Consider the following 26,856-nt stretch of genomic DNA (forward strand, 5'->3'; position numbering starts at 1 on the left):
TGCTGAGAGAGAGAAGTGGCCAAAGCTCTACCTCTACACTGATTCATGGATGGCAGCCAATGCTCTGTGGGGATGGCTGGAGAGGTGGAAAAACGCTAATTGTCAACGTAGAGGAAAACCAATTTGGGCTGCTGAAGAGTGGAAAGACATTGCTACCAGGGTAGGGAGGCTACCTGTGAAAGTCCACCATGTAGATGCCCATGTACCCAAGAGTAGGGCCAATGAGGAACACCAAAACAATGAGCAGGTAGACCAAGCTGCAAAGATAAGGGTGTCCAAAATAGACCTAGATTGGGAACATAAGGGAGAGGTATTCTTAGCTCGATGGGCCCATGATGCCTCAGGCCATCAGGGCAGAGATGCCACCTATAAGTGGGCACGAGACCGAGGGGTGGATCTAACCATGGACAGTATTTCTCAGGTTATCCATGACTGTGAGACGTGTGCTGCCATCAAACAGGCCAAGCGAGTGAAACCCCTCTGGTACAGTGGGCGGTGGTCCAAGTACAAGTATGGGGAGGCCTGGCAGATTGACTACCTCACACTGCCCCAGACACGCCAGGGCAAACATTATGTGCTGACCATGGTGGAAGCCACAACTGGATGGTTGGAAACCTACCCTGTGCCTCATGCTACAGCCCGGAACACCATCCTGGGCCTTGAAAAGCAAGTTCTGTGGAGACATGGCACCCCTGAGAGGATTAAGTCAGACAACGGGACTCATTTCAAGAACAACCTTATCAACACCTGGGCTAGGGAACATGGCATTGAGTGGGTGTACCATATTCCCTACCATGCACCAGCTGCAGGCAAAGTGGAGAGGTACAATGGACTACTAAAAACCCAGTTGAAAACCTTTGGGGGGATCGTTCAAAAATTGGGAGCAGCATTTAGCAAAAGCCACCTGGTTAGTTAATACACGAGGTTCCACCAACTGAGCAGATCCTGCCCAGTCTGAGTCCCTGAATGTAATAGAAGGAGACAAAGTCCCAGTGGTACATATCAGACGTTTGTTAGGGAACACTGTGTGGATCAATTCTGCCTCGAGTACAGACAAGCCCGATCATGGGGTTGTCTTTGCTCAGGGACCAGGTTGCACATGGTGGATAATGCAAAGAGACGGAACAACACGATGTGTACCTCAGGGAGATCTGATTGTGGGGTAAGAATGATATGCAATATCACTGTTCATCACTCATCATTGTTACTGACATTGTCTGTACATTAAACCATACAGACATGAGATAGAAGGAAATGTGTAAGTGTCGAAGGCCTGAGCAAGTTATAGATGGAGGTTTAAGTGAGTAAAGTGAAAGGGGGGAATCCTGCAGCTCTGTAATATAGGGCCTGGATTCAGTGGTCCAATGTGGGGATGTGATGCAGGCATGATGGGTATTGCTTGTAAATTTTGGGGGAACAGATGGAAATTTTGTATGAATAATGCATGATGTGTGGTAGTATGTTGATGATATGGGGATAAGGGGTGGAATGTCCTAGGGTGACGTTCTGATGCTTGTATCCACATTCATCTGTTTTGTGCCTTTAAGACTGTCTTTGAAGAGTGAAAGTTTTGTTTGGGTTTCTCTTATCAGGGACACAGAGACAGGCAGTAGATAGGGCGGCTTTCTTTTTTTGCTTCTGGCTTTTCTGCTTTGCTTGCTGTCTCTCTGCTCTCACTTTTGCTTGCTTTTGCTTCTGCTTATTAGCTAGTTTAGCTAAACAGTCAACATTCCTTCCTGGACTGTTTCTCCTCTCCTTTTTCTGCGATCATCTCAAAGCTGCTCCGGACTGGGACCTTGGAACTCCAAGGGTTTGCACCGTTTGGCTGCAGCAGCTGCCCCAGCACCGGAGGGGCTGACAGATTTTTCAGAAATGGCTTAGAAGGCAGCTGTGAGGAGCAAATTCTCACAGCCTGTTTCTGTAAACAGTAGAAGTTCTCAGGTTGTTTTTAATTACAAGTAAAAGTGACAAACATGAAGGCCTTGAGAACCTTGCATACCAGAGTTCTCAGGCAGCTTTCTCATAACAAGCTGATATTCTATCTTTAGCTGTTTTGGGAAAGTAAAAGTAAGTTTTGAGAACACAAAGCTTGGTATTGAAAACAAAAGGAGGGGTTGGTGTGTTATCTCTGACCTATTGTGAGCTCGGGTTTTGCAATATGCATGAACTTAATTAACACGGTTATAAAAAGTGACTGATTGAGTTAATAAACGGAGTCAGATGCTGAACCAACAAAGGTGGGTCTTCTCCCTCCACTTCATATATGGTGACCTCCTCGACGTTATATTGTGACACCATGAGAAGTTGGAGTAACGGGTCGGGTTCCGTGTCCGAAACAGCAGCCGGGACAAGCAGCAGCCGGAACAGCAGAAGTGTGCAGAAAAAAAAAAAAGCGGAAGAAAAGACGCCGAGACACGCCGTGCTCCAGGTGTCCGTAACAGACAAGCTTGGCTGAAACGTGCGGCCGAGATCTTGAGGAGCTGCAAAAAAGCGCGCTTTAGACATAGTGGAAAGGCAAGCCGCATATGATCTTTTTATTGCTTTTTTACAGACAAGACAGATTACGGGGATGAATTTGCAAAAGGATTTAACAGGACTTTGGACTGAAGGCTATGCTAGAAGGGTTTTCCTTAACCTCCATATGGTTTACGAGTTAACGGGATGGCGTGAATTCGGTGAATTGTTATGGGAAGCTGCTTTGGAGAGTGATAAAACTCTCAAGACGCTGAGCAAGCCATGGCTGGGGGAGGGGAGGAGCCGCGGCGTGCAACCGCCTGAAGTGCCGCTCTGTAGCGGCGATAGCGGAGGCCACCGCGGGGAGAGCCGTGCCGTGGAAGCCGAGCCGAGCCGCGGCCGCCCGGCCCAGCCCACTGTTGGTGCCGGTGATGATGACGGTCTTGCCCCGCATGAAGCCCCCGGGCCCAGGCCGCGCCGCGCCCCGCAGCCAGCACCAGGTGGCCACCAGCAGCCCCGCGCCCAGCACCAGCGGCGGCAGCGCCGCGGCCATGCCGGGCCTGGCCCTGGCGGGAGCCGAGCCAAGCCGCTGCCGCGCCGCGGGACCGGAGAATTTTTTTGCCTGCTCCAACACCGCAGGGAGTCGAGCAGCCGCAGGGGTAGCGACCCGACCAGTGGTAGCTGCAGCAAAGTCAGCCTGCCGGCAAGTAAACAAAGAGCCCAGCGCGGGGGGGTTGGCCCACCTCCGACACACGCGCCGTGGGAGCAAATAAACTCTTGGTGGCTCTGCTCTAAAATGGACAAATATCTGTTGGTTTTCTTGAATGTATCTGTATTTAAGCCGCTTAAATCTGTTACCTTGGTTAATATGTATGTCTAGGTTTAGAGCAAATTTGGGGAAGAATTTCCTCAAAGGAGCTCCGGTGGGAAAAGCAGATCTAATCGGCCCCTCCCCCCAACTGGTCCGGGAGGAAAGAAAAATACTTCTTTGGAGAAAGGTGGAAAAAAACTCTCTGTTTATTAAACAATAAGACTAAAACAGTATTAAAACAATGAGACTCCTTGCCACTCTAAAAGAGATGACAAATTGAGAAAAACTCTGGGTTCAAGCAGCAGCTCACTCAGTCTCTGATCAGTCTCTCAGTGCTGGAATTGTCGCAGGCCAGGGCCGGCCCGGTGGGCCACAGCTGCAGCTGCCGGTGCTCTCTTGGGTGTTCAGTCTAGAGCAGTTCTAAGAGGTCTAAAGAAAAGGGAAAAAACAGTCTAGGGAACTTCTTTGCTTCAGCTAGCCTGACACTAACTAAAAAGCAAAAGAAGAGCTCTCTGTCCCGCTGTCTGTCCGCAGACAACACAGTCAGGAGCAGGAATGTGGAGGAGTGAGTGCAGTATCTGAAAAACAAAACTGCGCGCTTCTTCTCTCTTTTCCTTCACTCTCTGTAACACTCTTAAAGGTACAAAACTTATTATTATTCAACATAAACAGAATGAGACGATTGGGGATAAAAGCATCATATAGTCAACTCAGGACATTCCACCCCTTATTTCTATATCGTCTGCTTACTACTAAAACTAATATAAATTCTAACTCTACAAGTACATACATGATACATCTATTATATAACTATACACAGACAATCGTAATAACATTCAGGAAACAGTGATATTTATACAGGTTTTATCTAACAATCAGGTCTCCCTGAGGTACACATCGTGTTCTTCTATTTTTTTGCATTATCTACTACGTGCAACTTGGTCTTTGAGCAAAGACAACTTCACGAATGGGTTTGTCTGTACTCGAGGCAGAATTGATCTACACAGTTTTCTCTAACAAACTTCTGACATGTACTACTGGGACTTTGTCTCTATCTACTCTCTGCAAAGGCTCAGATTGGGCAGGGCTGACTCGGTTAGTAGAGCTTCGGATGTTAACTAACTAGGTGGCTTTTGCTAGATGCTGATCTCAGTTCTTGAAAGATTTCCTACTTAATGCTTTCAATGTGGTTTTTAACAGTTTATTGTACTTCTTCACTTTGCCTGCAGCTGGTGCATGGTAGGGGATATGGTACACTCACTCAATGCCATGTTCCCTAGCCCAGGTGTTGACAAGGCTGTTCTTGAAATGAGTCTCATTGTCTGACTCAATCTTCTCAGGGGTGCTATGTCTCTACAGAACTTGCTTTTCTAGGCTCAGGATGGTGTTCCGGGCTGTAGTATGAGGCACAGGGTAGGTTTTTAGCTATCTAGTGGTGGCCTCTACTATGGTCAGCACGTAGCGCTTGCTTTGGCGTGTCTGGGGCAGTGTGATGTAGTCAATCTGCTAGGCTTCTCTATACTTGTACTTGGACCACCGCCCACCGTACCAGAGGGGCTTCAGTCGCTTGGCTTGCTTGATGGCGGCACACGTCTCACAGTCATGGATAACTTGAGAGATACTGTCTATGGTTAGATCTACTCTTCGGTCTTGTGCCCACTTATAGGTGGCATCTCTGCCCTGGTGGCTTGAGGCATCATGGGCTCACTGAGCTAAGAATAACTCTCTTTTATGTTCTCAATCTAGGTCTATTTTGGACACCCCTATCTTTGCGGCTTGGTCTACTTGATCATTGTTTTGGTGCTCTTCATTAGCTCTACTCTTGGGTACATGGGCATCTACATGGCGGACCTTCACAGGTAGCTTCTCTACCTTGGTAGCAATGTCTTTCTACTCTTCAGCAGCCTAAATTGGCTTTCTTCTACGTTGCTAGTTAGCTTTTTTCTACTTCTCTAGCTATCTCTACAGAGCATTGGCTACTATCTATGAATCAGTATAAAGGTAGAGCTTTGGCTACTTCTCTCTCTCAGCAATGTCTAGGGCCAGTTGAACAGCTTTGAGTTTAGCAAGTTGGCTTGATCTACTTTCTCTTTCAGTGGCCTCTGCCACCTGCCGTGTGGGGCTCTATACAGCTGCTTTCTACTTCTGGTTCATTTTCACAATGCGGCACAACTCATCAGTAAAGAGAGCGTATTGTGTATCTTCTTCTGGCAGTTGGTTGTATGGTGGAGCTTTTTCAGCTCGTGTCTCTTCTTGTTCTCCTTCATCAGAGAGACTAAAGTTTTCACTTTCGGGCTAATTTGTAATGACTTCTAAAATCTCAGGGCGATTCAGTTTACTTATATGGGCGCGCTGAGTGATGAGAGCAATCTACTTGCTCCATGTAGCACTGGTGGCATGGTGAGTGGAAGGAACCTTGCCTTTGAACATCCACCCTAGCACGGGTAGTCGGGGTGCCAGGAGGAGTTGTGCTTCAGTGCTTATTACTTCTGAAGCAGCTTGGACTCTTTCATAGGCAGCTAGGATTTCTTTCTCTGTTGGAGTATAGTTGGCTTCAGACTCTCTGTAGCTTCGACTCTAAAATCTAAGTGGTCGACTCTGAGTCTCTTCAGGCACTTTCTGCCAAAGGCTCTAGGACAAGCTATGGTTTCCGGCTGCAGAGTAGAGCACATTCTTCACCTCTGGTCCTGTCTTGACTGGGCTAAGGGCTACTGCATGAGCAATCTCTTGCTTGATCTGTGCAAAGGTTTGTTGCTGCTCTGGGCCTCAGTGGAAAGTGTTTTTCTTACGGGTGACTAGGTAGAGAGGGCTCACGATCTGACTGTATTCGGGAATATGCATCTTCTAAAAACTTATGGCGTCTAGGAAAGCTTGTGTCTCTTTCTTATTGGTGGGTGGAGACATTGCTGTGATCTTGTTGATGACATCGGTGGGAATCTGACGCCGTCTGTTTTGCCACTTCACTCTTAGAAACTGGATCTCTTGAGTAGGTCTCTTGACTTTGTTCTTCTTGATGGCGAAGCCAGCTTTTAGGAGAATCTGGATAATTTTCTCTCTTTTCTCAAACACTTCTGCTGCTGTCTTTCTCCACACAATGATGTCATCAATATATTGCAGATGTTCTGGAGCTTCACCCTTTTCCAGTGCAGCTTGGATCAGTCCATGGCAGATGGTGGGGCTGTGCTTCTACTCCTGGGGCAATCGGTTTTAGGTGTACTGCACGCCTCTCTAGGTGAAAGCAAACTGAGGCTTGCATTCTGCTGCCAGAGGAATGGAGAAAAAATGCATTGGCAATGTCTATAGTGGCGTACTACCTTGCTGCTTTGGACTCTAGCTCGTACTGGAGTTCTAGCATGTCCGGCACAGCAGCGCTCAGGGGTGGGGTCACTTCATTCAATGCACGATAGTCTACAGTCAATCTCCATTTTCTTTCAGATTTTCGCACAGGCTAGATGGGGCTGTTGAAGGGTGAGTGGGTTTTGCTGACTACCCCTTGGCTCTTCAGCTCTCGGATCATCTTATGGATGGGGATCACAGCATCTCGATTCGTTCGGTACTGTCGGCGGTGCACTGTTGAGGTGGTAATTGGCACTCGTTGCTCTTCTACTTTCAGGAGACTTACTGCAGATGGGCTGTCTGACAGTCTAGGCAAGCTGTTCAACTGCTTGACACTCTCTGTCTTTACAGCAGCTATTTCAAATGCCTATCTGAGTCTCTTTGGGTCTTTGAAATACTCACTTTGAAGGTAGTTTATGCTCAAAATACATGGGGCCTCTGGGCCAGTTACAATAGAGTGTTTCTTCTACTCATTTCTAGTCAGGCTCACTTCAGCTTCTACTAGAGTAAAATCTTGTGATCTCCCTGTCACACCAGCAATAGAAACAGACTCTGTCTCCACATGTCTTGATGGGATTAATGTGCATTGTGCACCAGTGTCAACTAAAGCTTTGTATTCTTGTGGTTCATATGTGCCAGGCCAACGAATCTACACAGTCTAAAAAACACGGTTTTCTCCAGCCTCTACCTGGCTAGAGGCAGGGCCCCTCTAAGCCTGGTTATCTTTCTTTCTTTGGGCATATGTCTTGGAGGTTCTTTCAAGGGGATCAAAAATATTGTTATTATCATCATATGTGACAGTTCGGTTACTGGCCACTGGAGCTGCTTCTTTTTTGGAACTTCTTCTCTGAATCTTCAGTTGTCTCACTCGTTGTGCCAGAGCAGAGGTAGGTTGTCTATGCTATCTCTTCATGTCTTCTCTACAATCACGCAAATAGAACCACAGCTCAGCTCGTGGGATGTACTTTCTCTCGCTGTCTGGGGAACGTCTGCGTTGGGTACCAGAACTTCTGATCTGCACTGCTGAGATTTGGAGAAAGCTCTCTTTAATCTCTTCTCTCAGTTTCTTGTGACCTTCTTCTATCTTGTCTTCTAATTTTTGAAGACGTGTTTCTACCGCTGCGATTCTGGCATGTGTTGGGCCATGTACAGCATCTGCATATGCTCGGAGCTTCTTTGCCATGTTAAGCACAGTCTCACCCCTCTCATCTTTCTTCATGATGGCTAAGGCAGAGGCATATTCTTGTGGCCCGAGTCGTACGAGTTTTCGCTACATCACAGACGTGCATGGTACTAAGTCTGGGTTCTTAGTTGTTACATCATCTGAGAAGATAATCTCAACCACGGCTATTTCTCTCAGGCGTTGGATCTCTTGCTCTATTGTCTTCTACTGAGTCTGCTGCATATAGAGATCGTCTGCACACAGGTATCTTTCTGCTACACTTTTTAGGACTCGTTCTCAGAGGCTCTGAGAGTTAGCTTCTCTCATCATTCTTTGGTCTATGACAGTATCCTGTGACAGGGATCTCAAATGCCTGGCTTCAGTGCCATCTAAAATTGTAGCTTCGCTTGCAGCATCTCAGAGACGGACTAGCTAACTAATTATGGATTCATCAGACTTTCGAGTGTAGTCCTTTTTTAGGCCACGAAGGTCCTTCAGGGAATAAGACTCAATATTTGCGTCTGATCTTGCACTTGCTGCTTTGACTCTTGATTTTACGTCAGGAGGCATTGAGGTTCCTTCTCCATTATCACCACCATCATCATCATCATCATCTACTGGTCGATCAGTTTTTTCTGTGCGTTTCTCACTTCTAGTACTGGTAGCAACAGCTATGGGTTTAGATGCTGGCTTAGGCTCACTGTCTGGTCTAGCTGTTGGCTCTGAGCCTGGGCTGTTGGCTACAGCTTGAGTGACTGGGATAGCTGATTTATCTCCTTGCCTTCTTGCCTCTGTCTGCTGCCCGACAGTATCTAACAAAGTGCGATAAGCATGGGCCAGGGCCCAGCTTATTGCAATTAGCCTTTTCTCCTTAGAATCGTCATGGCACTTTTCCTTTAGGTATTTCTTCACCTCTGCTGCGTTCTGAATTTGTTCCCGTGGGAAATCTCAGTCTACAGGATCAGAAAATTCCTTCAGGGTTTGGTTTATATTTTCTCATTCTCCACCCCACTCAGGATTTTTCACGCCTGCATCTGCTTCTGGATCAGGGGTCTCACTAGCTCCTCTGGATATCTCAGCCCTCATTCTAGAGAAGCTGCAGACCATATAGAGGAAATTTACTAAATTAAATACTAGAAAGATGGTCTCTTTAACATTCAGGGGAAACTGAACATTCTCAAAAAGTGACATAACCGATCTAAAGGAGAAGAGGGAAAGGGAAGGCTGGAAAGTCTCATTCTTAGCTCCTCTTCTAACAGACTGAGTGTAGTTACTAATAAATTCTCAAAACATACTACTGGAATTGGGATGCAGGGTAGGATGAAGAAACCATAAACTATACATGCTGTAAACAGAGGTCAGTATCTTTTTGAACGCTTTATAAATTATTATCACTAAGGCTAGCACAACAGCTATTCTAATCCGTACCCCTCTACCGTAAAAATTACTTGTTAAGGACAATAATCTTAATGACTAGAAAGGTATTGAAACTTCAAAAAGGTCTAGAGCCCAGAGCCATACAGAGGCGTTCTCAATTAGAGACATCAGGGGTTCAAGCAGTATAGCTACTAACTGCTTTAACAACTACAGACACACAATTAATAGGGCTTTTTTCCACATTTTCTAGCCCCACGTTGGGCGCCAATTCATGTATTTGTCTAGGTTTAGAGCAAATTTGGGGAAGAATCTCCCCAAAGGAGCTCCGGTGGGAAAAGCAGATCTAATCGGCCCCTCCCCCCAACTGGTCCGGGAGGAAAGAAAAATACCTCCTTGGAGAAAGGTGGAAAAAAACCCCCTGTTTATTAAACAATAAGACCAAAACAGTATCAAAACAATGAGACCCCTTGCCACTCTAAAAGAGATGACAAACTGAGAAAAACTCTGGGTTCAAGCAGCAGCTCACTCAGTCTCTGATCAGTCTCTCAGTGCTGGAATTGTCGCAGGCCAGGGCCGGCCCGGTGGGCCACAGCTGCAGCTGCCGGTGCTCTCCTGGGTGTTCAGTCTAGAGCAGTTCTAAGAGGTCCAAAGAAAAGGGAAAAAACAGTCCAGGGAACTTCTTTGCTTCAGCTAGCCTGACACTAACTAAAAAGCAAAAGAAGAGCTCTCTGTCCCGCTGTCTGTCCGCAGACAACACAGTCAGGAGCAGGAATGTGGAGGAGTGAGTGCAGTATCTGAAAAACAAAACTGCGCGCTTCTTCTCTCTCCTCCTTCACTCTCTGTAACACTCTTAAAGGTACAAAACTTATTATTATTCAACATAAACAGAATGAGACGATTGGGGATAAAAGCATCATATAGTCAACCCAGGACAATGTATTTCATACTTATTCTCATAAGCTTTGGCTTTTTCCTCTCCTGCTCAGACATGTGAAAACTCCTCTTATACACGGAAGAGGTGGACTGCAAACTAGTAGTAGGCCAGGAGGGAGAGGACTGCTGCTGTTATGAGGTGGTTGTTTTAGCTTGTTTATTGAAAACTTAGATCTGCAGCCTTGTGGTTTACCAAGAAATACCAGGACTCTCTCTCTCTCTCTCTCTCTCTCTCTCTCTCCTGTCTGTGCAGTTTAGTTTCTGTTCTTGCCATGTCTGTGCTTGGCTGCAGGTAATCCTGAGCCTAAAATGGAAACTTGCAGTAGCTTGGGCTGCTTCAGCTTCCTTCTCTTAACTTTTAGGTACCTTTTTTTTTTGAGTTTCAGAACACTTCAAGTATCCACTCTCCAATAATAATAGTTTCAAGAGGTTTTGCATTTCAAAGTGCAGACAGATCTCTCTATCAAGCTTTAGTTTGATCCTAAATGCTGCTTTTAAAGATTTTAAACAGTGTCTTATTCCAGTGGTATGCAATGTGGCTTTGCTGTTCCCTAGGAGAGAATGTATTTCATATAGCCTTCATAATAGACTTGAAGAGTCAAAAGTAAACACACACAATGGGAAAAGAACTTAGAAGAAGAATTAAGAAATGAGAAACCCAGAGTTTTCTGATGACATGGTTTTAGCTCAAGCCCCGAAAGCTAAATTAGGAGTGGTACACATTTTGAATAAAGAAAAATAGTTTTGGTATAGATTAGAAGTTTTATTGAATTGCTGATATTGAAGGTAATGCATGAACATGAACTCTAAGTAGTACATGTGTTTCAAAGATTTGAGCTGAAAAATGTCTATTTTACACAAGGAAAACATCTGTTGATGTATTTCCTCAAAAAGGCACTTTATAGAACAGTTATATAATTGTTTTTAAATAAGAATTGTTTCCTTTCTCTGAATCCAAAGGAAATGTTTGTTTTTTAAAGTGGTGCTTTCCACCCCAGCCACTTTAGAAGGCATAATAATAATATGAATAAAATTATAAAATATGAAATAAATAATAAAATAAAATAATGATAAATAATAAAATAAATGATAATAATAACATGAAATAATAATAAAAATATAAAATAAAATAAAATGAAAATTTTAAAATAATTTATAATTTCAAATTTTAGTTAATAAAGGCTTGGTTTTAAAAAGCATGTGATTAACAAAAACATACAGCATTTGATATTCATTTTAGGATATCACTTGCTTTTTATCATGATTGCAGGCAAACAAACTTTTGTTGATCAAAAGTTTTCTGTTAAAATTAAAATTATATTAAATATGTTATATAAAATTTAAAATCAGCTGATTTTTTAAGTTTCAATGATGTTAAGTTCTGTTAAATTAAAATATTTAAAGTTTAAATATTTTAAGTCTAAATGCTATTAAGTTTAAGTGATGTTAGATAGATTTTTGCTTTTATAATAGGCGTTTATTTTATGACCTGTGTGCAAAATATTGTTGTGAACATTAGAGAAACTCTAGTTAAAAGAGACAATCAGAAGCATTTGTGAGTAGAGTTGTTTTTGTTTAAAATATATCTGCTGTTTGAGAATAGAAAACAAACTTCTTTTAGCTTATTTTTGTGGGTTATATTAGCACACCTGAGTTTTGTTTGCGCCTTGTAGCACATAGAGGTTTTTTTTTTTAATCTGTCGTATAGCATATTTTATAAATGGTATTAGCCTTTTTGGTTTGTTTCCCTAGCTTAGATCCCTTGTAAGAGAGAAACCTTGCTAGCTGAGAATATTGCTTATAATGTAATAATTGTTAGAATCGCCTATTTTTGTGTTGCAAAGAGTGTGACACAGTTAGCCCATATAACTTTTCTGAATCTTGTTTAAGTATTATTAGAGTTAATTGATTTTACATATAAGTTTTGTTGATCTTAAAATAAGTCTGTTAAGTTTAAATATTTTAAGTGTTTTAAATGCATGCTAATTTTTCACTACTCCAAATCAACCAAGGACTGAGAATCACCCAGCTGATGCCATTTGAACCAAATGACTAGCCGTTTGCCTCCTCCCCAGGTGCACATGAGGGAGGACAGCTGACAGCTTTTTAACCCTTTGGGGTAAAAGCCATTGCTCAGACCATGGCTGGGGGACCTTATAGAGATACTGAGTGTACTTTTGAAGGCTTTTGTTTGTTTTGCTTTTTATTCTTGGTGATATTCAAGATATGGTCAGTGGAATGATAGAAAAACGTAGCATACCAACCTCCTTGTGCAAAAAAGAAAAAACCGGGAATTGTTGGAGATTTTTTCAGAAATGGCTTAGAAGGCAGCTGTGAGGAGCAAATTCTCACAGCCTGTTTCTGTAAACAGTAGAAGTTCTCAGGTTGTTTTTAATTACAAGTAAAAGTGACAAACATGAAGGCCTTGAGAACCTTGCATACCAGAGTTCTCAGGCAGCTTTCTCATAACAAGCTGATATTCTATCTTTAGCTGTTTTGGGAAAGTAAAAGTAAGTTTTGAGAACACAAAGCTTGGTATTGAAAACAAAAGGAGGGGTTGGTGTGTTATCTCTGACCTATTGTGAGCTCGGGTTTTGCAATATGCATGAACTTAATTAACACGGTTATAAAAAGTGACTGATTGAGTTAATAAACGGAGTCAGATGCTGAACCAACAAAGGTGGGTCTTCTCCCTCCACTTCAATAAGCAACCACCCTCGAAAGAGACTTTCTGATTTTGTCATCTTTCTCAGAGCAGTGCCGTCTGGTATTGTTCATTTTGTGTGCTGGGGAGTGCTGTGCCTGTTAAATAAACAGGTTCTTTCCACTTCTCTCCTAGGAATTTTTTTTCCCCAAAAAAAAATTTTTCCCGGATGGGGGGAGGGGTCGTGTGGATTTGCTTTCTGGAGGTGCCCTCCTTTGGAGGTTCTCTACCAAATTTGCCCTAAACCAGGACATACAGCAACAGTCTGATTCACTTAGGTGATCACAAACATCTTGGTGTTCATATACACCAGGGGAGGTTGAGACACTAATTGTATCTGGTCTCTCATAGGCTGTCCCATTTATCATCCAGCACCCTACATTGATTTCTTCTCCTCTGGTTCTTTGAAGTGCCCACAGTTCTTATTCCTGCCATTCTTGCTTCTCATATACCCGATTCCCATGGATTTCTACAGTAGATATGTTTAAATCTTTTATCTCAGGAAGTTCTCTCATGGATTTAGTATACTGATTAAAAGCCTGGGACCAAGGCCATTCAGCAATGCTTTGGATAGAGGTACTCTTTAGTTTTGAAACTTCAGTTATAATTACATACAAAACAATTCTGTAAACTAAAGGATGAACTATCCCCGAACGCAATATACTCATTTTGCCCGAGTAAGTTTTAGTCTCAGTTCATTGTCTTCTGGTATCACTCTCCAAGGGACTTCTAGGGCTTTCTTTACTCAAGAGTGATGGATCCACGCATTCTGCTCCTTAATTTTGATTGCACTGAAGATGGTGAGAAGTACTTGCAGTGGTCTCTCCCACTGTGGTTCCAAAGTCTTCTCTGTAAGAGATTTAACATATACATCATCCCCAGGCTATCTAACTCCCTGCTCCGAGTTCCAGCCACATGTTTCTCAATTTCTCTGAGCTGTTTGCTTAAAGCCACCATGTAGGTCACTAGTGTTATCACCCTAATATGGGTGGACATTCCCTTTGTATTCTATATGGTCTTCTATAAGGCATTTCAAAAGGATTCAGCATTCCTTTAGCTCAAGGTTTAGTTTGAATTCGCAATAGTGCTAGTGGAAGAGCTGGGGGCCAGGGTATATTAACTTCTTGCAGCAGTCTTACAATCTGCTGCTTAATCAAATGATTCATTTTCTCTACCTGGCTGCTTGATTGGGGTGGTATGGGGTGTGAACTTCCTAATCTATGCCCAGATGGCTACTAATCTGTTGCACTGATCTGGAAATGAAATATGATTCTTTATCTGAGGATATTGTGGCTGGAACTCTGAAGCGTGGTATTATTTCTTGTAAAAATAATCTGGTCACCTCTTGAGCTTTGACAGTTCTGGTGGGGAATGTTTCTGGCCACCCTGAAAATGTATCTGTCAATACCAATACTGATACCTCCCTTTCCTTGGGAGTTCTGAAAAGTTAATTTCCCACTGCTGGCCAGGCCCATGGCCTCTCCCAGTCTGACCAAGTTTTGGCCTGGGGGTATTTTGGGGTTAGTCTAGAGGCAAGGATCACATTGTTGGCTTACCTGAGTGATAGTGGCATATAAATTCCTGACAACGATTATTTCAATCAGATATATGTTCTACAAAGCCTGTGGAAATTACTACCTCAAAGTCAACACTTCATTTCAATGCACTCTGTATCACTCGCAGCCTTGGTCATTTTCGGAAAGGAGCCACACTCTATAAAAAAGCTTTTAAGTAGTTAGGCCCTAGTGTGTTTTCTAGTGCCCTTCCTTCACTAGTAACCATGAAAATGGGAAGGGATTACTAGCTCTCTTTCAATGGTAGCCCACCCCTTCTAGTTGTACATCTATTTTGATTAGTATTATTGTATTCTGGCTTACCTTTGAGGAAAATCTGTACCTCACCCTTTGCTGCTTTCTTTGCCTCTCCATCCGCCAGCTCATTTCTTTCCTCCAAATTTAAGCTCACTCTATGGTGTGCCTTAATTTGCTTTTCCAGGTAGCTGAACTGCTTCCAGCAGCTGGATTGTCTCTTCTTTCCCTGTTAGGTCAGCAGTCCCCTCTCCTTCCAGATGGCTCCATGTGAATGCACAGCTCTGAATGCCTTTTGCTGTTTCTAAGGCACGGGTCAATGCATTTATCTCAGCCTTCTGTGCAGAGGTACCTGTTGGTAAGGGTCCAGACTCTATTACCTCTCTGCAGGTAGTCACTGTGTACTTTGCATGACGCTTTCCACTGGCAATGTAGCTGCTCCTGTCAGTGAACCAGGTCTCTGCATCTTCCAAAGGAGTGTCCTTTAAGTCTGGGCGCCTGGAGTAGGTAGCTTCAATGGTCTCTAGGCAATCATGGTGTACTGCTTCTCCTTGATTCCACTGAGAAAAGAAGCTGGGTTGACAATATTAGTCACCACTATCTCTACATCATCTTGCTCTACCATGACGACCTGGTATTTCAGAAACCTCTGTGGTGAAAGCCAGTGGCCAACCTTTACTTCCAGTACTGCGGACACTGTGTGGGAAACTAGCACAGTCATTTTTGTCCCAGGGTAGACTTGGGTGCCTCTTGAATATTCAGCACAACTGCTGCTACACCTCTGAGGCAAACTGGCCATCCTTTGGCTGTTGCATCTAGTTGATTAGAGAAGTAAGCAACTGCCCTTCGGTATGGACCCAAGTCTTGAGCCAATATTCCCAGGGCAATTCCTTGAGTGGAAAAATAGAAAGAATGGTTTACTTACATCTGGATGTCTCAAAGCTGGAGCTGACACAAGGGCACTCTCTAGCTGGTGAAATGCCCGTGTGGCTTCTTTTGTCCTCTGGAGATCTCTGTTTCCATTGGCAATAAGAGCATAGAGGGGTATGATGAGCAGTCTGTAGCAGATAGGGCCTGGCGTTCGGAAGATCTCGTGATGTTACGGGAAGACAGGGCCCCTGCCCCCTTAGATAAGAAAATTAACATAGGAATGTAGCCCCCTGAACCGGATTCCAGTAATTTTCCACTTGCCAGGGTAACTTTTCCATCCCTACTAACCATAGATGGTAAAGACAGACCCCCACCTGACGTAGAAGCCCCCTAGACTATAAAACCCCACGGGAAGAGAGAATAAAGGCCTTTGATCCTCCACCATATTGGTGTCTGCGTGTTTCTTAGGCCTGAGCGACCCCGGGGAAGGGGGTCACCATGCTGTTTCCTGAAACCAGGCCGCCTGCCTTGTATCAGAAGGCAACATCTGGTGCCGAAAACCCGGGAAGCCGATCAGCGCCCGGGGAACGGGAATTCGCCTGGACAGGAAGCAGCGGCTGCAGCGGCAGTTTCCGACTGCAGCAAGGGAGGCGTCCCTGGACCAGCAAGGAACATGGAATCCTATGCAAAGGTCGTATCAGATATGCATGCACAGTTTGGGTTAGAATGTAAAATTAAGTGTGAGCTCAGGAATTCTAATCTTGCTATTGCAAGGCTCCTAGAGCTCGGGACAATCGAACGTCCAGTAAATATATTATATTCGGAAGTGCGGGAGAAGCGCACTGCCGCCTTAGCAGAGGATACTAAGTCCTCAGACAGTGGTAAAAGCCTCAAAGCATGGGGGAAAGGAGAAGAGGCCCTACGCAAGGCATTAGAAGAACAGGAGACGTGGAAAGTCACGCATATACGTTTATTTCTTGCAGTAAAGCGGGGGGCAGGGGCCGCAACGCACACAGTGTCTGAGAGCGATCGGATTGAATGCGGGAATATGCCAGGGCCGGGAGCGTTCCACCCCTTCCTGAGCCTGAGCCCAGCCCCCCCAGAGCCCCCAGGGGACCCCCCGGAGCCCCCATGGGACCCCCCCGACCCTCTCGCGGAGCCTGCCGGCCGCCAGCCCAGCGCGGCAGGCAGAGCGGCACGCGCAGTTCTTCTGCCGGGGACAGGCAGAGGGGGTGCGGAGTGCGGCCAGATTGTCGGACCCTGCCGGGACCGGCGGGGACTCGCCGCCACCGTTTGCGTTTGAAAATGCCGCCGAACCGCATGGCAAGGGCAGAAGGGAAGAGGCGGGGGGCGGAGATGCAGTCAGTCTGGTTGACAACGCATGCACGGGCGAGGGGGGAGAAGGGGCAGCCCCCGCAGTGGAGCGTGAGACCAATCAGAGCGCTCTATTCAAATTAGGTCCTTATAGGGCAAGGACCTCCCCCAGCAGCAGGCGGGGGGAGCCCAGGGGGAGGGAACGGCACCACCCCCGAAGGGAGGAGCGGGGTCGGAGCCGCACAAAACGGCACGGAGCGCCTTCAGCTTCCGCCTCAGAGTCAAGTAACAGCTGCTCAGACAGCTCGGGAGAGCTGACCGAGCCCGGCTGGGACTCGGAAACCGAGAGAGCAGAATTAATACGGTTTTGAGCGAAACCGAATAAAGCTTTAAACAATATCGGGAAACGGTCGCAACACAAACTCACAGATTGGGGAAAAACAAAGACAACTTGTAGGGACCAAGCACCGGCAGCCTCCTTGAACGCTTTCCTGGTGGGGGTTGCCGGAGCGCAGGGAAACCAACGGGGGGCATATACCCCAGTTAACCCAGGGGAAGTCAAAGCGATTTCAGAAAGAGGGGTCAATTCAGCTGTAGTACCCACTCTCGTGGACGACCTTTCTAACACTAATGATCTGTTCACTTTTGATATTACGCAAATAAGCCGCATGCTTTTTGATGGGGCAGGGCGGATTCTATTTAAACAGGGGTGGCGGGATGACCGCATTAGCCCAGGCTTCTGGGGAAAGGCAGCAACTCAGCGAGCTGTCCCCAGCCGGCACAGATTTCCCTGGCAGCATCCTTGCTCCGGGCACGCCCGAGAGGGATCTGTAGGAGCTGCGGGAAGACACCCCGATGCAGCGGCCCAGCTACGGCGACCCTCAGGGGGCTGGAGACCCTCGTGCCCTGTGCCCTCACAGGGAGCGGTCAATTTTGCATCCCCGCTTACGGTGCAATGGCCGAGCGGTCGGACCAAACAAAGTGATTAAAAGCGTGCCGAAAGGAAAAAACGCAACCTACCCTAAAACCCTACCCACTAGAGTCAGCAAAGTCCCAACCGGCCATGCAGAAGTCTTTCAGACAGACCGCGCAGCCAGATCGGACTCAGACCAAATCCTTCGTATGTTAGAAGCTACCTTTATATCCCTGAATGAATCCAACCCTAACCTAACCGAATCCTGCTGGCTTTGCTACGATGTCAAACCTCCCTTTTATGAAGGAATCGCTTTAAACACTCCCTTCAGTTACTCCACAGCCGATGCCCCTCACCAGTGCAGATGGGAAACCCCTCGCAAAGGAATCACCCTGAGTCAGGTCACAGGCCAGGGCAGATGCTTTGGCAATGCAACCCTAGCTAGGCGGAAAGGCAACGTCTGCAGCAAAGTTGTCAAGCCCAACAGGAAAAACAATAAGTGGGTAGTCCCATCCGCACCTGGGATGTGGGTTTGCCAGCGATCTGGAGTGAGTCCCTGTGTGTCTCTCGCCAAATTTGATGACTCTAACGACTTTTGTGTCCAAGTTCTGATTGTTCCTAGGGTCCTGTACCACTCAGACGAAGAGGTGTACCACCTTTTTGAGGAACCCAGCCGGCTCCACAAAAGAGAAATACTAACAGGTGTAACTATCGCAATGCTGCTCGGGCTAGGAGCGGCAGGAACGGCAACGGGTGTCTCAGCCCTAGCGATGCAGCACCAAGGACTGTCCCAGCTGCAAATGACCATTGACGAGGACCTGCAAAGGATCGAGAAATCCATCTCCTTCATGGAGAAGTCAGTCTCCTCTCTCTCGGAAGTGGTCTTGCAGAACAGGCGAGGTCTGGACCTCCTGTTCATGCAGCAAGGAGGCCTGTGTGCCGCCTTGAGAGAGGAGTGCTGTTTCTATGCAGACCACACAGGAGTCGTGAGAGACTCCATGGCAGAACTCAGAAACAGACTGGCTCAGAGGCAGAAGGACAGGGAAGCCCAACAGGGCTGGTTCGAGTCCTGGTTCAATCAATCACCATGGCTAACCACTCTGATTTCTACCCTAATAGGTCCACTGGCATTGCTACTTCTAGCGGTTACCTTTGGACCTTGCCTGCTGAACAAGCTGGTCTCATCCGTTCAGGCCCACCTGGAACAGGCCAACATCCTGTTCATCGGGCGGCGAATCCAACCAGAGAACACTGCCAGCCACAAGTCCTAACCTTGACTGGCGAAAACTTACTCAGATTTACCAAACCCCCTTTTCCTTATCGAACTACAACCTTATACCTCATTTCAGTATATGACTACCTCATTCATTTGTGAAAAAAGGGGGGGAGATGTAGCAGATAGAGCCTGGCGTTCGGAAGATCTCGTGATGTTACGGGAAGACAGGGCCCCTGCCCCCTTAGATAAGAAAATTAACATAGGAATGTAGCCCCCTGAACCGGATTCCAGTAATTTTCCACTTGCCAGGGTAACTTTTCCATCCCTACTAACCATAGATAGTAAAGACAGACCCCCACCTGACGTAGAAGCCCCCTAGACTATAAAACCCCACGGGAAGAGAGAATAAAGGCCTTTGATCCTCCACCATATTGGTGTCTGCGTGTTTCTTAGGCCCGAGCGACCCCGGGGAAGGGGGTCGCCGTGCTGTTTCCTGAAACCAGGCCGCCTGCCTTGTATCAGAAGGCAACAGCAGTCCACAATTATAAACCCACAGCCGGCACCATCCTGCCATACTTAAAAAGATTCAGAGTTCTTTTATTGTCTGGGGTTTTGGGGTTTGGCATATGGCTTCCTTTCAAGCCTGATCTAAAGTCTGCTGCTCAGCACTCACTTCTTACCCCAAGTAGATTACCTTCTATTTCCCTACCTGTGCCTTTTTCTTTGATACTCTGTGTCCTTGGAGTCCTAGGAAATTCAAAAGGCTTACTGTCCAGACCACGCATGCTTCCCTCATCTGAGTGGCCACTAGAAGATCATCCACATACTGCAAAAGCCTTCCTTCTTCCTGCGGAGCTTCCCAGGACTCTAGATCTTTTGCAAGTTGCTCCCCAAAGAGAGTCAGGGAATTTTTGAAGCCCTGAGGCAATCTGGACCATGTGAGCTGCATTTTGCACCCACTTTTAGGGCTTTCCCATTCGAATGCAAAAATTTTCTGGCTGGCTTTGTGGATGGGGAGGCAAAAGAAGGCCACTTTTAGATCTAAAATAGTAAACCAGGCTAGCTCAGGTGTCAGACAAGTTAATAAAGTATATGGATTGGCCGGATACAAATCTTCTGTTATTTTATTGACAGCCCTCAAATTCTGTACTATCCAGTATGACCCATCAGATTTCTGACCAGGTAAAATAGGATTATTGAAATCAGATTGGCATTCTTTCAGTAACCCTAAGCGCAGAAAATTTTCAATTATTGGGCTGATTCCTTCTCGTCCTTTTTCTCTAGGGGGTACTGCTTGATTCTTACTGGTTGCATTCCCTCCTTGAGCTTAATTACTAAGGGGGAGGCATTTTTCGCCCTCCCCGGTACATCAGAGGCCCACACCCTGGGAAATACCTGACTTCGTACTTCTTCATCAATTTCTTCCTTAATTTCAATAGCTGTTAGGGTTAAACTTAGTACCTCTATGGACTTTTCATCATTCACCTCCAGAGTAACTTTCCCATTTTTGAATGTAATGATTGCTTGCAACTGCTCCAATAAATCTCTGCCTAAAAGTGCCTTTGATGAATTGGGTATGTACAAGAATTTATGAATACGCCATTGTTTTCCCAATTTATACCTCAAAGGTTTGCAAAAATATGTCCTTTCAGACTTGCCAGTTGCCCCCTGCACTACAACATAATCATTTTCCACGGGTACTAAAGCTTTATTTAAAACTGAGTATATAGCTCCAGTATCAACCAAGAATTCCACCTGTTTCCCTTCTTCCCGCAGCTTCATTTTTATAACCAGTAGATCCACTGGGGCAGAATCCCCCAGTTCTCCTCAGTTGTTTTGTATGTGTGCAGCCATTTGTTAGTCACCCCATCTCCATTCTGGGCATTGATCTATCTTTCCAGTGACCAATTCTTTTGCAGATTGCACACTGGTTCCTGCCCAGCCAAGGTGGTCCTTGTCTCAGTGGTCCCTGGTTGTATTTTCTCTGCCTTTCCTCCTGTACCACTGCCACCAACCTTTTCATTCCTTGTTTTTATCCTTCTTCCTGGTTACTAAATACCCTCCAGTTTTCCTCGAGCAAGACTTCAAGATTCCTCCCATCCGGTCCCCGAATTTTCTGAAGTTTATGTCTAATATCTCCAGCAGACTGCCCCAAAAATGAATTAACTAGTTGATTTGTCCCTATCTCAGGGACATACATCTAATGATGTATGACAACGCATAGTATCCCTGAAACGCTCTAGAAACTCAGATGGAGTCTCAGAAGGCCCCTTCTTAAGGGAATATAAGGCAGACCAGTTTATTGTTTTTGGAATTGCTCTTTCCACCCCTGTTGCTATCCACTCTTGATGCTCTGCTAATTTCTTTACTCCTGCTGATACGTTATGATCCCATTCCAGGTCTTGGAGGGGGAAATGTTCTTTTACATCTAGCTGTGTGGCCTTGCAGTAATCCTCTGCCAAAGTCCCTGCTGTCTTTAAGATCAGCTGTTTTTCTGTTTGAGTAAAAGCATCCAGTAGTAGCTGGATGTCAGCCCAGTCTGGATTGTGTTGTTTGATAACATATCGTAGACATTTGGCAGTGAGTATCGGACCAACACAATAATTCCTAGCAATCCTTTCCCATGCCTCTAAATCAAGAGTGGTAAATGGCACTTTAATCATTAATTTGCCCCCTTCTGGTCCCACTGCCTCTCGCAGAGGGGCCTGCAACACTACTTGACTCTTAGTTCTAGATGCAGCTGGGCTACCAAGGGTGGGGTGAGTTCTAGTGGATGTGCCTTCCCCACCTGAGTCCTCCTTCTTTTTGGGGAAGTTCCCTTCATCCTCATCCTCAGCTTCAGCCTCAACCTCCCTCCTTCTCGGAGGAGCTTTCATCCACTCAAATGTATCTCGTTCTTGCTCCTCAGAATGACAAACCTTATCTGATCTCATACACCGTTGTCCTATACTACATGCTGAACAACAGCGTTTGATTTGCCCTCTCTTTGCCTTGTTTTCCTTTTCAAGGGCCAAGACCAGTGGATCTGAGCGTAGTTTGATCCCATAGTCCCTTTGCCATTCTTGGTGATTTCTTAAAACAAAAAACATCAGTATACAAAACCTCATCCCATTTACCTTCCTGTCTTAAAAACAACATTAACTGCAGTGAGGTATCATAATCTAGGGTTCCAGTGGGCAGCCACTTTGCTCCATCCTCCAACCTGTATAAGGGCCACCAGCGTGTGCAATATTGGATTAGATCCTTTTTATTCTGAGCCCCCCTGCTGGTGACTTCCTTCCAGTGTGCCAAGATGCACCCCAAGGGGCTAGCCCAAGGAACTTCCTTGCTCTGGTTAGTTCCCATTATCTCCTTGTCCTTGCCCTATCTCGCTTCCACCCAAACCTCTTTTCACAAAGCTTCGCAGTAGCTTCCCAGTCCTCCTCCCACACCAGGTGGCAGGTATCAGATGTGATTTCCCCCACACAAGATTTAAGATCTTAGGTTCTGAATCAGCTTGATCAGAAAACTTTAATTTACACTCGAGGCATGTGCCCGGACGCTCATTAGAACAGTAATACCAGTGTCTCTCACAAACATCGCACTGCAATAATACCCATGCACCGTGCCAGCCTCTTGATGCACCAAAGGCTCCCAGGAATCGCCCGCAAAGACAGGCTATTCCATTTATTACAGAGAACTCTAAATCCTCTATGGCAGGCTGTTCCCAGTCAAGACTTGCTGTAGTACCAGCTGAAATCCGGTAGAGCCCCTCTAAATGAATTCGTTTGTCTCCTCTATCTATCCAATAATTCACAGGATTCACAAACTTCCAGGGGTCAAGTCCAAATGACCAGGGCAGAAGAACCCCTTGGGTTCATCTAGCCACAGTGAAAGCGTGCACGATCCTCACTATAATTTACCACCTTTGCTCAATGAACATCCTCACCCACGCTTCTCCGCTGCTTGCTCTATTTTTCTCTGCCAGGTGGTCCCTGCCCCCACAGCCTGCCCCGGCCCGTGTTCACTCGGCCCCTCCAGTTGCAGGTAGGAAACTCCCCCCTGCACTGTAGGGCACTGTAGATCTACTCTCTTTTATACACCATACACTTATACACTTGCACAATTACAAACACAGTGCACTGACAACACAATGCATTAACCATACAGCGATACAGTGTCCGGACACCACACACACACACAGACACACATACACATACACACACACAAACATACACGGGTTCACTCAACCCACCCCCAGGGTTGCTAGCAGTGTGCCCTATCAGAACAATGAACCCCTGTCTCTAACCCAGCTGCTCCACCAGCTACACCCAGACGTCTCTGAGTGATTTCCTCCCTAGCTCCCTTTTTCCCCGGGGGCCCCTCAGTACATACCATATCTTCCTCCGCAGGCCAGCAGGTCCTTGTCTGTCCTCGCAGGAGGCAATTCGAGCGTGGCCTCCTCCAGGAAAATCCTGGGGCGTGCCTAGGAGTCCGACTATTCCCCCCTGCCTCTGTGGGGACAGAGACGGAGATGGAAGGTATCTCTTCCTCCTGCCTGGCTCGCCAGAACGTTTTGCAGAGAAAAGAAGAAATTCCACAACTTCGTAAAAGTTGTAAAGTGTATGTATGTTTATTGCAGCGCTGGACACATGCGGAGATTTCTGTCCCAAAAGCGCACGCCCCCTGTTGCTATGCTCAGTCCATCAGCAGCTCCATGGAGACCCCATGCCAGGGGTGGTTGCCATGGACACCAGCTCAGGTCTGCAACCAGAGCCCGTTGCCATGGCCACCACTGGCAGCCCCATCCCCAGGCTCATGGGATCCCAGAACCACAGAATTGGCTGAGCTGGGAGGGACCCATCAGGATCCTCCAGTCACCCTGCTGGCCCTGCACAGGACACCCCAACAGTGCCAGCCTGGGCCTGGCAGTGCTGTCCAAATGCTGCTGCAGCTCAGAGAGCCCTGGAGCTGGGACCCTTCCCTGGGGAGCCTGGGCAGGGCCCCAGCAGCCTCTGGGCAAAAACCTTTTCCTGACATCCACCCTGAGCCTGCCCCAACTCAGCTGCAGCCATTCCCTCCACTCCTGTCCCCGGGCACCAGAGGGAAGAGGTTCCCACAGCCCCATCCAGGGACCTGCTCCCAAGGCTGTTGCCATGGCCACCAGGGCTGGCACCAGCTGGGATGCCCGGTTTCCATGGTCTGGGGTTCAGGAATGGGATTCCCCAATTTCCTGCTCCCGCTAAAACTGCACTGCCCTCGCTGCCCTCCCACCTCCCCTGGAAAGCACAAAAGGCAAAGATCCCGGGCTGGGATGGGAACAATTTATTGGGAACAGCAACGAGATAAGGAACAAACAGAAACAGAAATAATATTGATAACAGAAGGGATAAGAAAAACTGTTTGCAGGGAAAACTAATACATCAACAACAGGCTCTTCCTGGCCATGCATTTCCCCTGCCTGGAAAGGACACCCTTCTCCTCAGAGGGAGAGAGAGAGAGTCCCTGTCCTGCCCCTGGCAATGACCTGAGGTGGGAGTAAATGTAATGACACGGCCATGGCCAGACTCTCATGTTCTTCCATCCCACATCATGTCTTTGGCAAGGGCAGGAAAAGGGACAGGTAACTTCCCAGATGGATCACAGGGAAAATGGATCCCCATGGCTCTTCCCAATGTGAGCCCTCCAATGGGGGATGAAGCTGGAGTGGTGCATGAAGCTTTTCCTGCGTTTGTGGCATTTGCAGGGCTTCCCTTACTGGTGGCTCTGTTGGTGTTGGGTCAAGGCAGAGCTGGTGGTGAAGCTCTTCCCACACTGGAGACACTCGAAGGGCCTCTCCCCGGTGTGGATGCGCCGGTGGGTGATGAGGGTGGAGTTGTGCTTGAAGCCCTTCCCACAGTCAGGGCAGCGGAAGGGCCTCTCCTCTGTGTGAATCCGCTCATGCAGATGGAGATTTGAGCTGGTCTGAAACCTCTTCCCACATGTGGGCCACTGGTAGGGCCTCTCCCCAGTGTGGATGCATTGGTGCCTGACGAGGGTGGACTTTTGCTTGAAGCCCATCCCACATTCAGGGCACCGGAAGGGCCTCTCCTCTGTGTGAATCCGCTCATGCAGATGGAGATTTGAGCTGGTCAGAAACTTCTTCCCACATGTGGGGCACTGGTAGGGCCTCTCCCCAGTGTGGATGCGTTGGTGCTTGACGAGTGTGGAGCCGCAGCTGAAGCCCATCCCACATTCCCCACACTCGTAGGGCCTCTCCCCAGTGTGGATGCATTGGTGCCTGATGAGATCTGACCTGTAGCTGAAGCCCTTCCCACATTCCTCACATTTGTAGGGCCATTCCCCAGTGTGGATCATCTGGTGACAGAGCAGGGTGAGGATCTTCCTGAAGCTCTTCCCACACTCCAAGCACTTGTGGGTCTTGTCCTTATCATGAATCTGCTCATGGGCCACCAGCTCGGAACTCTGGCTCAAGGTCTGTCCACCTTCCTGGCTCAGGGAGGGCCTTTCCTCCTCAGCGCACCCTAGGCTGGGTTTGGAGCCCCTCCTCATGTGGGATGTCTGAGGTTTTGCTTCCCTGTTGGGTTCCTGTGCACTAGAATCACTCAAAAAAGCCTCTTTCACAAGGTTCTGCCATGCAGATTTTTCCTCCCTGGTCTCCATCCTCAGTTCCTTCCCTGGGGAAGGAAGGACAAGGAAAGGATGGGATTTTCCTCCGTGCCACAGGGAAGAGGAAGGAGATCCCACCAGTGCATCCCCGGCGAGATGGTGTTGGCAGCGGGGTTGTCCTGCAGCTGGGGTCTGTGCTGGGCTGGGAGATGGAGCAGGAGAGAGGGGCAAATAGGAACTGACTTCCTCCTCACCTGCCTGGGTGTCCCAGGGATCGTTCCTCTTCCTCGCAGCCTCCTCCTACATCCAGTCAAGATCTGGGAATGGGAAATCCTGTTCTGGGAAGAAAACAAAGGGTGCGCACATTGTCTTTTCTACTGGTTTAAGGCAAACCTGGGGGAGAGTCTATGTCAGAATACAATTTAATAAGAAAGTGAAGACCAAGGCAATGATACAGAAACCCTGCCTTAAACTGACAGAGTCAGGATATAACCTGAGACCCTGTCGGTCAGGGTGGTGGCTGCAGTCCCATTAAATGGTGGCTGCAGTCCTGTTGGAGTGATAAAGGTGATTCTGTCAGAGCAGTGATCCTGTAGAAGGGTATGGTCTTCCTCTGAAGGTCCAGTGGTGGTTCTGGAGCTCTTGTCCTCTGGGAATCCAGTAGGCAAGCTGCTCCTGGTTGTAGCAAGGCTCAGCTTATATCCCGGTAGGAATGCTTGGATCCTCCCATTGGGCAGAGCATCCCACAATGGGATGATGGAATTTTATCAGTCCTGAAGTGACACTCAATGGCCCATTCACAGAAGATATCTCCCCTGGAGGGCGTTATCAGGGGTGAGTCATGGAAGAGATAAAGAACCCTGCCCCACCTGTTTATAGCAGTTGATGAAGATGGAGATTGAAAACATGCATTTGGTTACATCTTGCATGGCAGCCTGAAACAGTGGGGTAATCCCTGCTCAGGGGGTGAACACCACCCCCCTTACCCAAACCGGCTCAGCTGTAAAACCCCCACCCTGGGAATGCCACGCATACAGGGGACAATGTCACACTTGCCCAGCTCCAGGGGAGGTCTCTGTCCCTGTCACTCCCTTGCTCTCTCCCCTTTTCTCTTCCTTTTTATCTCTCTCTCTACCTCACATTTACTGTTCAATAAAATCCACTTTGGTTGTGGCCTCATTAGCACCTTAATTGGGCAGAGGAATCTCTATAACAATTTGAGTAACCATGTGGGAATCCATAAAGTCAGAGGGTTTTTAGGAAATGGTTAAAAAAGAGTATTTAGGCCTCAGGATGTGGCCCGAAGTTCTGTTACAGCAGAAAAGTTTCCCAAGCAAGCAGAAAAGTTTCCTAAGCAGTAGACGTGACAA

This window comes from Zonotrichia albicollis, chromosome 34 (genome assembly GCF_047830755.1).
Source record: "Zonotrichia albicollis isolate bZonAlb1 chromosome 34, bZonAlb1.hap1, whole genome shotgun sequence".
Classification (NCBI taxonomy): domain Eukaryota; kingdom Metazoa; phylum Chordata; class Aves; order Passeriformes; family Passerellidae; genus Zonotrichia; species Zonotrichia albicollis.